The sequence below is a fragment of the Papio anubis genome, chromosome 10 (assembly GCF_008728515.1).
Source record: "Papio anubis isolate 15944 chromosome 10, Panubis1.0, whole genome shotgun sequence".
Lineage (NCBI taxonomy): Eukaryota > Metazoa > Chordata > Mammalia > Primates > Cercopithecidae > Papio > Papio anubis.
In genome coordinates, this window is record NC_044985.1 from 89156671 (window position 1) to 89169627 (window position 12957).

At 36.9% G+C, this 12957-nt stretch overlaps 1 protein-coding gene and 1 long non-coding RNA gene across 18 annotated transcripts in view; one reads left to right on the forward strand and one right to left on the reverse strand.

Annotated features, from left to right (window-relative positions):
• The window catches only part of LOC116269238, a 30440-nt gene extending 19949 nt beyond the window's left edge, over nucleotides 1-10491 (reverse strand). The window contains exons 1-2 of one of the 3 annotated variants that reach the window (XR_004176712.1): nucleotides 10292-10491; nucleotides 6253-6392 (exon numbers count right to left, since the gene is read on the reverse strand). This is a non-coding gene — a long non-coding RNA (uncharacterized LOC116269238). The remainder of the gene's footprint in view (nucleotides 1-6252; nucleotides 6393-10291) is intronic. The other 2 variants (XR_004176710.1, XR_004176711.1) reach the window with 2 other exon arrangements.
• The window catches only part of PARD3B (par-3 family cell polarity regulator beta), a 1095492-nt gene that overhangs the window by 719992 nt on the left and 362543 nt on the right, over nucleotides 1-12957 (forward strand). The gene's annotated exons all lie outside the window — the stretch shown is intronic.

Sequence of the window (12957 nt, forward strand, 5' to 3'; positions counted from 1 at the left end):
ATGTATGTGTGCATGTGTACATGTATAGGAATGTGTGGGCCAAGTTGAGAGCTGTGTGAGAGAGAAGATGTGCATTAGATGTGTATGAATTATAGCAAAGGCACATGTGCAGGTAATGTGTATCCTTATAACAAAGGCCAAGAGTTTAGTATGCAAATTACTACTTCGGCAGGTCTTACATTTTGTTCTAAATGCAATGTGTATAAACCTCAAATCTGGAGTGTTCAAATGTGGCCTAAGAAATTTCTAGATCCTTGCAAAAGAACAGAGCTTTTAAAACCATAGGGTGATTGGATAGTCACTTTAATTCAAGAGCATTGAGTTATTAAATGACATTTCATAAATTGTGTTGAGTCTTATTATTCCAGACTTTCATAGAATATTAAAATTGAAATGTGCATTTACATTTTGGAATGCCAGTTATGGTCATTTTAAAAATATTTACATCTTTAAAAATTGCAATCAATTGGATTGCAAATTTTCATGAATTTTTATGGTTATTATTGATGTGGAGCTAAAATTTTCAAGTTAGTGGTTAGTGTACTTGAACTCTTTCTTTTCACATCGACTCATTAAGATATGGCAGCATGGTTCTCTATTTGGACAAACATCTTTACTGGATGCTTTCTAAGCTTTTGTCATTTGTTATGTTGGATAAATATAGCTTTAGACACAAGAAATATATACATTTCTCACATGCTGCAGGCTTGGTTTATATTTCCATGGAATTCAGGAAGTTGTCATAAAGAACTTAGCAATATGTCTAGTGTTCTTCCTATACAAAGTTGATTGTGAAGCAACTCTGATACTTCCACATTTGCAAAAAAATTACTGAATAATGTGGTCTGTAAAATTCAGTGAATCAAACTGAATTAGAAACAAATATATCAGTCTTTTTAATAAAATTATTTACTCCTCAAATGTGGAGCTAGTTTATGCATCTCTAAAATTCATGAGTAAAAAAGAGGCAACGTATTTCCAAATCAAATTTCAAAATAAATAATTTTAGTTCCACTCATGTTTACTAAATGCCCACTCTGCAACAGATATTGTGTTAAGTACTGAGATACAAAGTAAAATAAGACATGTTCTCAGCCTTATACAATGTTTATAATGTGGTAGAGGAGAAAAAATACAAATGCCTAATTCAGTATTTGTTTGATACCCTCATGTTAAAGAGTTCAATGCAAAAACCTCACAGAGGAAATACTGCTTAATTCCATTTGGAACTGGGGATGGCTGTCAGGTTTCAGAAAGGATGTGCTTCCATAGCAGGATCTGAAAGCAAAATAGAAATTGGAGATATGGAAAAGGTCAATGAGCCAACACATTTCAGGCATCTGGAAAGTCCTGAGAACATGAAACATCATGGTATATTTAAGAAACTTTAAGCAGTTCAGTGTGGCAGCAGTACAAAGGGAAAGTGACGAGATATCAAGTTGAGCCAAGTAGGCAAAGATTAGACCATACAGACTCCCACCAAATGAAAAAGTGCCATTTTATCCCATAGGCTCAGATAATCTAAACAGATTAAAGAAAAGAGGTCACTTTTATATTTAGCAATATCAATCTTTTGACTGTAGGAACCTGAAGGGACGCCCCCCCTCCCCCCGCTCCCCGCCAAAAATAAAGGAGAGAGAGACTAATAGTCCAGGTAAGAGATGATGTTGACATAAGTGTCAGTGATTAGCAATGGAAGGGGAAAGAAAAGTAAGAAATATTTAGACAAGAAAGTTTTGAGTATTTTTTTTAAGTTAAACTTAATGGGTAAGTAAAAAAGGGTATCCAACTTGATTGTCATTGTACTTGTCACTTATCGCTACAACTATGCTGCATAATAAAACCAACAGGAAACATTTATTTCTTGATCACATATCTCCAGGTATACTGGAGTTTGCTGATATCTCCAGTATTTGGGTTTAGCTCCAACTTTCAGGTTAGGACCAGCTTTTCTGCAGGTGTTGACCAGCAATTTCCTGCAGCATTTACTTCTTGATAACAAGAGTGAGAAGATAGAGACAGGGTAGATAGACACTTAAGAGTGAAGTGTATTAACACAAAGGCTGTGGCCGCCCCTCACCGCTCCCCTGCCCGCCCTCTGCCCCCACACACAAAGGAGGCCACGGAGTTGATGGAACTGATGGAGGAAATGCTGGGACTATGGGTCAGTGCTGACACACCCATGGCTATACGCTTGGTCTTCTTGGCCTTGGCTGGGCTGGTGAATGGGAAGCCAATATGGATCACCTTGTGGATGGGTGCAAAGAAACCAAATTTGGGCAGGCACTGGAAGTACCTGGGGAAGCAGGAGAGACTCACAGTGCTGTCATGGCCCGACAGCCTGGAGCCTCCCCTGCCTCCTCTGCCTCTTCAGAGCCCAGCAGAAAGAGAGAGAGAGAAGCCTCCTTGGGGTTCCATTACCTACACTCCAAGATGGAAATCATTCAGGTGGATAGATGATGAAGGTAGTAGACGGCAAGGATGACTGAGAGTAGAAGGAAGAGTGACAGGTTAGCATGAGCTGTGCAGGAGCAAGATTCCATATGAGCAAAGTGCAGAAAGTGAAAATGAGGAAAAAGGACCAAGTTGGATCTCCTTCTCACCCTGACCTCCATGATATGGGTGTGAGAAGCTTCAATTGAGAAAGGTGCTGAGAAAGTATAATTCATAGTAGAGAATTGAGGTGGTTTGAAAAAAGAGGTTGGGTTGAAAATGAACAGTATTTTGTCAACCATGGAAGGATAGTTGGACTCGAGAAGGCAAGGTGGAAGACTCTAGGATGAGGGGAGAAGTAGGACAGCAAGTCACACTGGAAGATACACAGAGTGGTATCATAAGGCCAACAGCACAGCAAAGAGCAGGTGACCGGGTCTCGTGTCTTGGAAGTGACTGAGATCAGCAGTAGTGATGGGGTTGCGTAGATGGCAACTTTTTTGGTGAATAAAGAAAAAACTTGGGTCAGTTCAGACTCAATGGTGGCCTAGATGAATTATTTCTTTAAAGATTTCCTGTGTCCGACGAATGAGGAGATCAAGAATTTCCAGGAGGAAATGGTCCCAGGTTTACAGAAGGTTTGAAAAGATGCCTTATTTCCACTAGGAATGGGAGGTACAACAAGCATAGATGATCTTTCTAGAAACTTAACATCAAGAGAAAGGAGAGAGAGATGTCTAGAGAAGATAAGAAAAGTTGTTTTTATTGTTCTATTTTATCTTATTAATGAGAAACACTGAATCATGTTTATAGAATGAGAGAAAAGAGATATTCGTAAGGAGAAGATGGATTGGGAAAGAAGAAATTGTTTAAGGAACTGGTTTAAGAGTGTAGTTTTGTAGTAGTTGGCCTTGGCAAGGATGAGCATTGGGTGTAGGGAAGGTGGTAGGGGTGCCTGTGTTATAGATAAATTTATAGGTGGAGGAGTGGGAATTAAAGATGTTAATGGTTGACCGTGCACGGTGGATCACGCCTGTAATCCCAGCACTTTGGGAAGTCAAGGCAAACGATCATTTGGGGTCAGGAGTTCCAGACCAGCCTGGCCAACATGGTGAAACTGCATCTCTACTAAAAATACAAAAATTAGCTGAATGTGGTGGCAGGCACCTGTAATCGCAGCTACTTGGGAGGCTGAGGCAAGAGAATCGCTTGAACCTGGGAGGCAGAGGTTGCACCGAGCCAGGATCGTACCATGGCACTCCAGCCTGGGTGACAAGAGCAAAACGCTGTCTCAAAACAAACAAACAAATAAAAAAGTTAATGGTCTCAATTTTCTAGATGATGTCAGATCTATATATAATTACATTATAGGGTTGATAACAGGCTGCCAAAGAAAAGAAGAAGCGCTATAGATAATAAGTAACCCATGTTGGGGTATGTTTAAGTCACTGAAGCAAAATTGGATGGAAAACTACGAAAAAAGCTATGTTTCACACACACATACCCATACACATTCATACACATCCACACACACTATAGTCAAGGGTCTGGTTGTGGATGAACTACAGTTGCTTCCTAAAGTAAAATGTTTCTTATCATTTCGGATTATATTTCCAATTCTCTACTTATAGTGAAATTACAGAATACAAGGATTAAATGTAGTATTATATGTCTCTATTACAACCAGACTACTTGAAAGAGTACACTGAGGCCCTGAGAGAGGAAGTGAACCTCATCAGAGGCCCAGCTGTTGAGCAACAGATCCCAGGCTCCGATCTGTTGACTTCTATTTCAGCAGTCTCATACTTGGTTCCATGAGCGACCAGTTTTGCCTGATTTAATAACCTAAACCATCATTAAAATCCCCCAAATTTCCCCATACTCAGCGTGAATAATAGAAAGATTTGTTTGGCATAGCACTGATAATTTTTCTTTTAAGCTTTTTCTGTTAAAACCTACCAGAATTTAATAAGTTTCTACATATAAAGAATCTTTATTTTGTTCAAAATTTGTATATGCTTTGTAAGTCTATAGTTGCTACTCATTATACTTTTTAGCTTTATTATTGTGTTTTCTTTCTTTTTAACATAAATGCACAGGAGAAATTATTTCTGAGCTCTGATGGAATGTATTGATATGGTGTATTTTGGTATATATTTGTCTGCTTTGACCTCATATATTGATATTTACATTACAGAATTCTCAGTAGCAAAACTCTTCATTATCCTATCTTTCTCATTATTCATAATTTGACAGTTTATCCTTGGAGATAAAATTTACTCTGCTTCAGTGTGCATTGATTTAGAAAATTTATAGTTTCTAAAATTTGTTGAATTGTTTGAATAAATGAAAAATAATTTTATAAAGAGAAGAGGGTATTTTTATATACATCAGATACTTCTAATATGGCTGATCTCTCAAACTTCACTCTCCATGAGTAATATATGTCTTATATATTTAGAAAACAGTGGTTTAGAAGTGACAATTCTAATTGTGCTTCTAAATACCAGAGTGATCATCTGAGTTAAAAAATGTTATTAAGCGATTACATAAAGATTGATAAATCCAAAGTGAATGTTTGACATCAAAACTTTACTGTAGGCTGAGCTATCTACACCCAACTTAGGATCAGCTCTGCAGCTGGAGAGGAACAAGAGTAGGAGCCACACAAAGCAGTAACGAACTTAAAAATTACACTAAAATGCCATAATCAGAATTTCATTGTATGAATTTGGATGTACCATGGGTAGAAATAAATCACATTCTTGAAAACATAATGACGGAATAATAACTGAATTTTAACCTACAATTTTAACATTAATTCTATCTTTTTTCCTTTATATTTGGCTGTAGGCTACCATCAGTACACTTTTTGCAATGAGAATATTCTAATAAAATCATCAGAGTCTATACCTAGTAGCTTTACATAATAGCAGGCCCTTACGAAGGATAGATTTGGAAAGAGCTAGAAAGATTTTCAGTCCCCACCTAATTATTTTAGAAAGATTTACATGGAAACTTGGAATTTAAAATTGCTCTTCTAAAGAAAGATATTTTATGTGTAAATTAGTTATAGAGAAGCTTAAAAAAAAATCTGAGATGCTCTGATTCCAGTGACCAAGGGAGATTATAAGCTACCTACTTGCAAGACCTTTCATTTTAAACATCTTTGGAAAATCTAGTCTGCCAGTGTTCACTGAATGGCTGTCTAGCCATTCTAGCAATGTTTTACATCTTAAGATTTTTCAAGTAAATCTAAGCTGACACGTAATATTGGAAGTACACATTAAAAACTCAACCTGGGAAATCTGAAGGTGAACTCTTACATAATGGACCTCCCAGTCTATGTTGAATAATGTATATCAAGTTGAAATTTTATTTTTAAAATCTGATAAAGTTATAATATTGCCAACTAACACTGACAAATATTTTAGGATGTATTGGTTTTCATAATATTGCTGTTACTTCATGTAAGATGAAGGGTGTGTAGGTGTACGCCTTTCAAACATGAATCGAATACTGTTTACTAGAGGTAAGAGGAAGCCTTAAAAGACATGTATTTCAAGAAGAGTGTTGCCTCCTCACAAAGCACTCTTTTGTTCCTACATTGAGGCTCCAGTAATGTGATGAATTTCAGTATTATTAACCAGTTATACCAATGCCTTCATCACCTTGTCATGACCTGCCCTTCTAGCCTTGTCTTTTGCCACCATCACCCTCTATCTACAGGTTCCCAACTCCCCGCTACTCACAGTTACTCTCTAATCATATTTTGCCCTTTCATGCCTCGGAGCCCCAGTTGAACTCTTGAAGACACACCTGCCAGAGAAACCTTCCCCTGCTTTCTCAGGCAGCCTCTCTCGATGCCCAGTATTGTTTAACTTCTAGTGACTCTAGGTTCCGTTCTTTCATACTTTTCTTGCCTTGACTCACACTTCTTCTCCAGAGCCTGTCAGTTCCTGTAAGAGATAGGGAAAAAAACAGTTTTTTCTATTCTCACACATACAACACAGAATACTAAGCACAGCGCAGAATGCTTCAATTCTGGTCACCAAAATGTGTATGGTTTTCCCCCGCACACACTCACCAGTTCTCCAGTGGACAGCAACTCAGTGTCCTATAATTCAATTCAATTCTGACACTGTCTACCTGACAATAGAGTCAGATCCTACAGATTAAGCTCTTAGTTCCACAAGCCTGTCCCATTCAAAGCCAGTCCCAAGTCCTAAGCCGTGACTCAGCCTCTGACCAGCTGTCATTCACAGCTTCCATGACTCTCCTCAGGTTCAATTAATACTCTAGAGTAGCTCACAGAACTCAGGTAAATGATTTACTTAGGCTTACTTATTTATTATAAAGAGCATTGCAAAGGATACAAACGAAGGACTGGATGGAAGAGATGAATAGAGCAAGGTTGTGGGAAGGTTCTAGGAGCTTTCATGCGCTCTCTGGGTGCACCACCCTCCACGCATCTCCGTGTGTTCAGCAGTCTAGGAGCTTTCCAAACCCTGTCCTCTTGGGTTATTACGGAGGCTTCCTTGAGTAGTTAGGATTGATTACATTATTGGTCCTTGGTTAGCAACTCAACTTTCAGCCCTTTTTCTCTCTCTGGGGCTTAGAGGGTAGGACTGAAAGTTCCAACCCTCTAGTCACTTCGTTGATTCCCTTGGCAGGCAGCCCCAAATCCTGAGGCTCTTCAAGAGCTCTTGTTCATCAGTCATCTTATTAACATTTAAAGATACATCACTTTGGAGATTCCAAGGGTTTTAGGAGCTGAGTGTCAGGAAATGAGAGGAAACCCAAATATATATTTTATATTACATATCACAGGCTCAAAGATCTCTCTCAGGCTGTTTTTTTTTTTAATCTCCTTTGGTCAATAGTCATGGCTCCCTTATATTATTAATATTCCCCAAATCCACCTTTTTTTCATATAGAAAGGAAACCTCTGTTATCTATTGCGTAGAGGAAGGCAACCAATGATAAACTCATTTAGTAAGCTAATATTTATTGAACATGTACCGTATACCAGGCTCTTTGCCAGCTACTACAAATACAAAGTGGTGTAGAATATGGATTCTACCCCGAAGTTTCTCACAGTTTAGTAGCAACAATAGGAATACAAGCAGTGGCAATACCATGTGCTTATGTATAAATGCAAACGCATAGAAAAAGTAACAATGGTTATCTTTATTGAGGAGGAAGATTAGGGTTGGGGGTCAAAGGGACCTTCTGCTTTATCTGTAGTGTTTGAGTTTTACATTCAGACTATATTTAATGTACTATTTAGGTAACAATTTATGGATTAAAAAATAACATTTTTAAACATAAACCATCACATACAAAACCTAGTAATAGAAATATTGTACAAATGGAAGGATTCAGCATGGGGACTGGCAAAGATTATGGGCAGAAGAACCACAGGAAAAGGGAGTTTCTAGTTTCTGGGAAGGAGATGAAAGGCTGAATCCCTGAGTCACACTGGAAACCTGTTTGGGCCTATTTGCAGCACAGAAGTATTTTGGAAGAAAAGAGAATGGAGAAAGGCTTAACCATGAGACATGTCATTTATGGGTTGCTGGAAAAGAAAAAAAAACCCATAAGGAAAAACGTAATTAGGGAATATTAAACCCCCTTGTCAATTTTTGGTATCCTAGAGGGCAAAAACTTAGTCCTAGTAATTTATGTAATAAGGTACCCATGCAATGCCATGTACAAAAAGTCCTTTTTTAGAGGCCCACGATGCCTAACTGTATCCAATAAAAACAGACTTATAATTAGGGGGTTAATGAAGAATATGTGAAATGAAAGAGAAAACTTAAAGGAACCTAGATTACTTCTCCTTGCTAAAATAAGCAAATGCAAAATCATTCCCACTCTACTGATAATTAGAAACCACATGCCCCTGCAAAACAGCTTACAGATTCCACCCCATCAAAAGAGAACAAAGCCATTCAAAGTTACCTTTTGAATGAAAACCCTTTTATTAACTAATCAGTTTTTTTAAAAAGTGCATACCTTTTTAAACCAAGCAAACCAAACCACAACTGCAAAAGAAAAAAAAGAAAGACAGTTTGGTTTTAGTTTTGTAAAATACCATGGCATGCCCTCAGTGAGCTGTGAGAGATATTTAGAAATACTGGCATCGAACTGGTGATGGAGACATTTTACTGCTGCACTAATAGGCCTCACAGAAAATACTGCTGTAGGTTGATTTAGTAGTCTGGTAGCCCATACCCTATTTTAAATGGTTTATATGAGCAAACACTCTTTATTTTGGAAAATTACATATTTAAATTAATGTACATTAGTAAAAGTCTTTTTTCACTTACAGCACTGCTACATGTTTTTTGCAAATAAAATTTTTGTGCAAAAACTGTGAGTTATTTTTAAGGAAATAAGAATACAAAATGCTGTATGAAAATGGCAGAGTATTATAAAGTGGTAACACAAATTGTTGAGGTTTGAAAAACACTGATTAATTCTGTAAGCTTCTATCAGCATTTCCGTAGTTTCTATCATGCTTCTTTACAAAGTTCAGGGAATCTTAGTTTGAGCAAAGGGCTCTACCAAGACCTTCAGGATACGTAACAATGACCTACACCTTGGGTCCCTTTTCCTGTCCGTAGTCAAATGCCTTCATTTCTGGTTGAACAGTTTCTTCTTCCATGCAAGAAATGTACAAAGCTTCACCTTTTACCAACTATAAACTTCTCTCAATCAAGTCTAACTTGAGTTATATTTTCAAATATAGTCCCCCAACAGTCCATTTCATTGGAGAGGGAAACGTAACAGAGGCAATGGTACACTTCCATGTGGGCCTGGAAAGCCTTGCCAGATGCAGTCAGCTTTGACTTTTTCCTTTCTTAAGCCCTGACATTTACCAGCAGGAAATCAGGTTGATCCCATGAGAATACATCCCAAAGCCTCACTTGCTACCCTTTCCCAAGCCACCATCACCTGGAGAGCTTCAGTGAGGAGAACTCTCCTCAGGCCTTTGCAGATACATTCCGTCTGCCCAGAATGATCTTCCACTCTGTATGGCTAATTCACTCTGATTCAATTCTCAGGTCAAATGTTCTTTCTTCAAAGACAATTTAAAACTATCTAAAATAGTCACCCAACAAGAAGCCAATTTCTCTCACCTTACTATTTACTTCCTTATAGAGCTAATCACAGTCTATAGTAAGTGTGTGTACATTTATTGATGTATGCAACCTACTGTCTGTTTCCCCTACCTCCAGAAGTGAGCTTCATGAAGGCAGAGACTTTGTATCACCAGTTCCAAGAGCAGTGTATGGCACACTGCAGGCATCTTTTATGTAGTACTTGCTAAATCTTTTTTCTTGATATGTCTTTTTGCATATTTTTGCTCTCAAACTTTCTGTATCCTTAAGCTTTATGTGTATGTCTTGTCCTAATGAATAGCTGAATTTTGTTTTGAAGTTCACTGTGACAACCTGAATTGTAACTGGGGTTTAACACATTTACATTTATTGCAATTACTGGCATATTTAGATTTATGTTTTATTTTCAGTTTTATATTTGGACCCCTTTTTAATGACCTTTTTTTCCTCTCGTCATTTTAGGCTGAATTGCTTTTTAATCCCATTTTTTTCCTGATAATGATTTGAAAATTATACACTACATTTTTGTCGTGCATACCTAACAAAATCTAAAATTAGTCTGTATCTAATCCTTCTCCCAAACAATACAAGGAACGGAGAACCCTTTAGCTTTCCTTACCCACTTCCAATTTTTATATGATTTCCATTTTGTTTTCTTTCTTATTTTTTTGGTCCCACAAATTACATATTAATTTCAATGTTTTATGCATTCCATATTTGTTCAGACTTACCCAAGTATTTACCAATTTCTTAACTCGCCATTCTCTTTGAATCTCTACCTTACCTCTTAGGTCTTTTTCCTCCTTCTGAAGTATGCCTGCCAGACATTCTTTAATGCTAGTCTAATTATGACACTGTTTTGTTTATTAGAACATGTATTTTCCTTGGCAACTAGTTTTTGTTGGATATATGATGTTAGACTCATAGCACATTGGAGATCTTCTTCTATTGTCTTATGGTTTCTGCTCTGAAAAGTCAACCATCAGTCTAATTGTCTTCTCTTTACCTTTGGTAAGTCTTTTACCTCTGGTTACTTTTAAATTCTCTTTGTCCTTGATGTTCACTTTCACTACAGTCTAGGTTTTGGTGTAGATTTCTTTATATTATCCTTCTTGGTATATGGTATGACTCCTATGGCTTTATATTAATTTTTTTATCACTTCTGGGATGTTATGGCTGTCACTATGCCTCTTGCTCATTCTGTCTTCTCTTTGTGGAATTTTTACTATTTAGTAAAATGATTTTTAGGCCATACCCTCTCAACCATGTGTGTTAAATCCTTTTTGATATTTTTCTGCCTCCTTGACTCTGCACTCTATTCTGAGTACAAGTTAAGTATCTCTTATCTAAAATGCTGGAGACGAGAAATGCTTTGGATTTCAAATTTTTCTGGATTTTGGAATATTTGCATATACATAATGAGATATTTTGGGGATGGGACCCAAGTCTAGACATAAAGTTCATTTACATTTAATATATATATTGTACACATAGGCTGAAGATAATTTTAGATAATATTTTTACTAATTTGTGCATAAAACAAAGTTTGTGTACATTGAACCATTAGAAAGCAAAAGTGTCACTATCTCAGCCACCCATGTAGTCAGTCTGTGGTTGTTTGGCATCACCATCATTCCCAACTCTAAATTTATATGCTACCATTAGGTAGCATATAAAATATCATTTTTTATACTTACACACATGAGTAGTTAATGACAAAAAATAGGAATACCATTAATACAGTGAAAAATAATGTGTTCAGGTAAAAAAGCAGCGCAGTGGCATCACCAGAATACCTATGTCAGCTGCTCAACACCAGCAACAACAAACAATGGCATGTGAGGTCACGTGTGGAATTTTCCACTTGTAGCATCATGTCAGTGCTCAAAAAGTTCTGGATTTAGGAGTATTTTAGATCTTGGATTGTTGGAATAGGGATGTACAACCTGAACTAATTTCTCCAGACCTATCTTCTAGCTCCAGTTTAGTGTCTAAATCTCACATCTCTGCTGACTCTCATTCATGGTGACTTTTTCTTTATGAGTTTGGTAATTTCCATTTGGGAGGTCAGATTTGGTTGGCTTTAATGTATGAGAATCTTGGGAAGCCTGATTTACATGTGCTTTTCTTCAAAGAGGATTTAGATTTGCTTCTTCTGGAGTACTGGCGGGACACTGCTAACCTGGGATCACTTTTGTATAATTTCCTGTCTGACAGTTTAATTGATTGGGAGAAAATAAATTTGATTTAATACCTCTAAGAGGTCAGTATTATGGTTGCAAGTTCTCAAAGGAATATGGTGATTTTTTTTTATTGTTGTTTTTCCTATCTAGAGCCAGAGATGAGACATATTTTCTTAGACTGGCTTTGTTTAAGGAAATGTATCAGGGGATGAGGCTTTTCAGCCCAGTCTTCTGCTAAGGTTGTAAGCCCCTTGAGGGTCACTGCTTTAACTCTTCTACTTTTGTCTTTGACTCCCATATCCTCCAAAACACCACCATTGTGTCCCCTCCCCAAACTGCAGGTTCCTAGATTCAGCATTTACCTAAAAGGCAAAATCTCAAATTGCAAGTTTGCTTGCCTACCATCACTCACTCTTGGTTTTTCACTTGTTTTTTGCTTGTTGAAGGGCTTTCCTTAAGGATTTCCCTTAATTTCATATGAACAAATCAACCCACTTAAATGTACATTTTTAATCTATCCAAGATCTATTTGTGGCATGTGAGGTCACGTGCAGAATTTTATTCATATTTTGAGAATTGATATATTATTGGAAGCAGAAGTCTAGAGTCTAATAATTGTTTGTTAAATGAATGGATGAATGCATGAATGATTGATTATTCTTTGTAAAAGACTGAATTCAAATAAACCATTGGGTTTAATGCAGATTTAACTCTCCTACTTTTGACTTTGACTCCCACATCCTCCAAGATACCACCGTTGTGTCTTTGCAGAATGAATGAATGAATGAATGAATGATTATTCTTTTAAAAGGACTGAATTCAAATAAACCATTGTGTTTAATGCAGATTAGAGCACACATGAAGCCATACATGGCTTTATTTCATTGGATCTCTTTTGACAAGACAATCCAATATAAAATACTCCTTAGAAATATACAGAAAACCATATGACAAAAGAACAAAGTGGGAAGTGATGGTCATAATATGCTGAGAAAGTTTGAAATGGAAAATTCCTTTCAATAAGAAACCACATAATAAAAAGTTCTCGTTATATTTGTAGTTACAAGCTATGGTTTATTACTCTGTCTAGAGACTCTTGTAATGATTCATTGTTATAGGAAGAAATAAAATAGGGTTCACAAAGGAGTTTTTATCAGATTATAATGTACCCTATCGTAAAATGGGGAAAAAGAGTCTTATCTGGCTATTTGTAG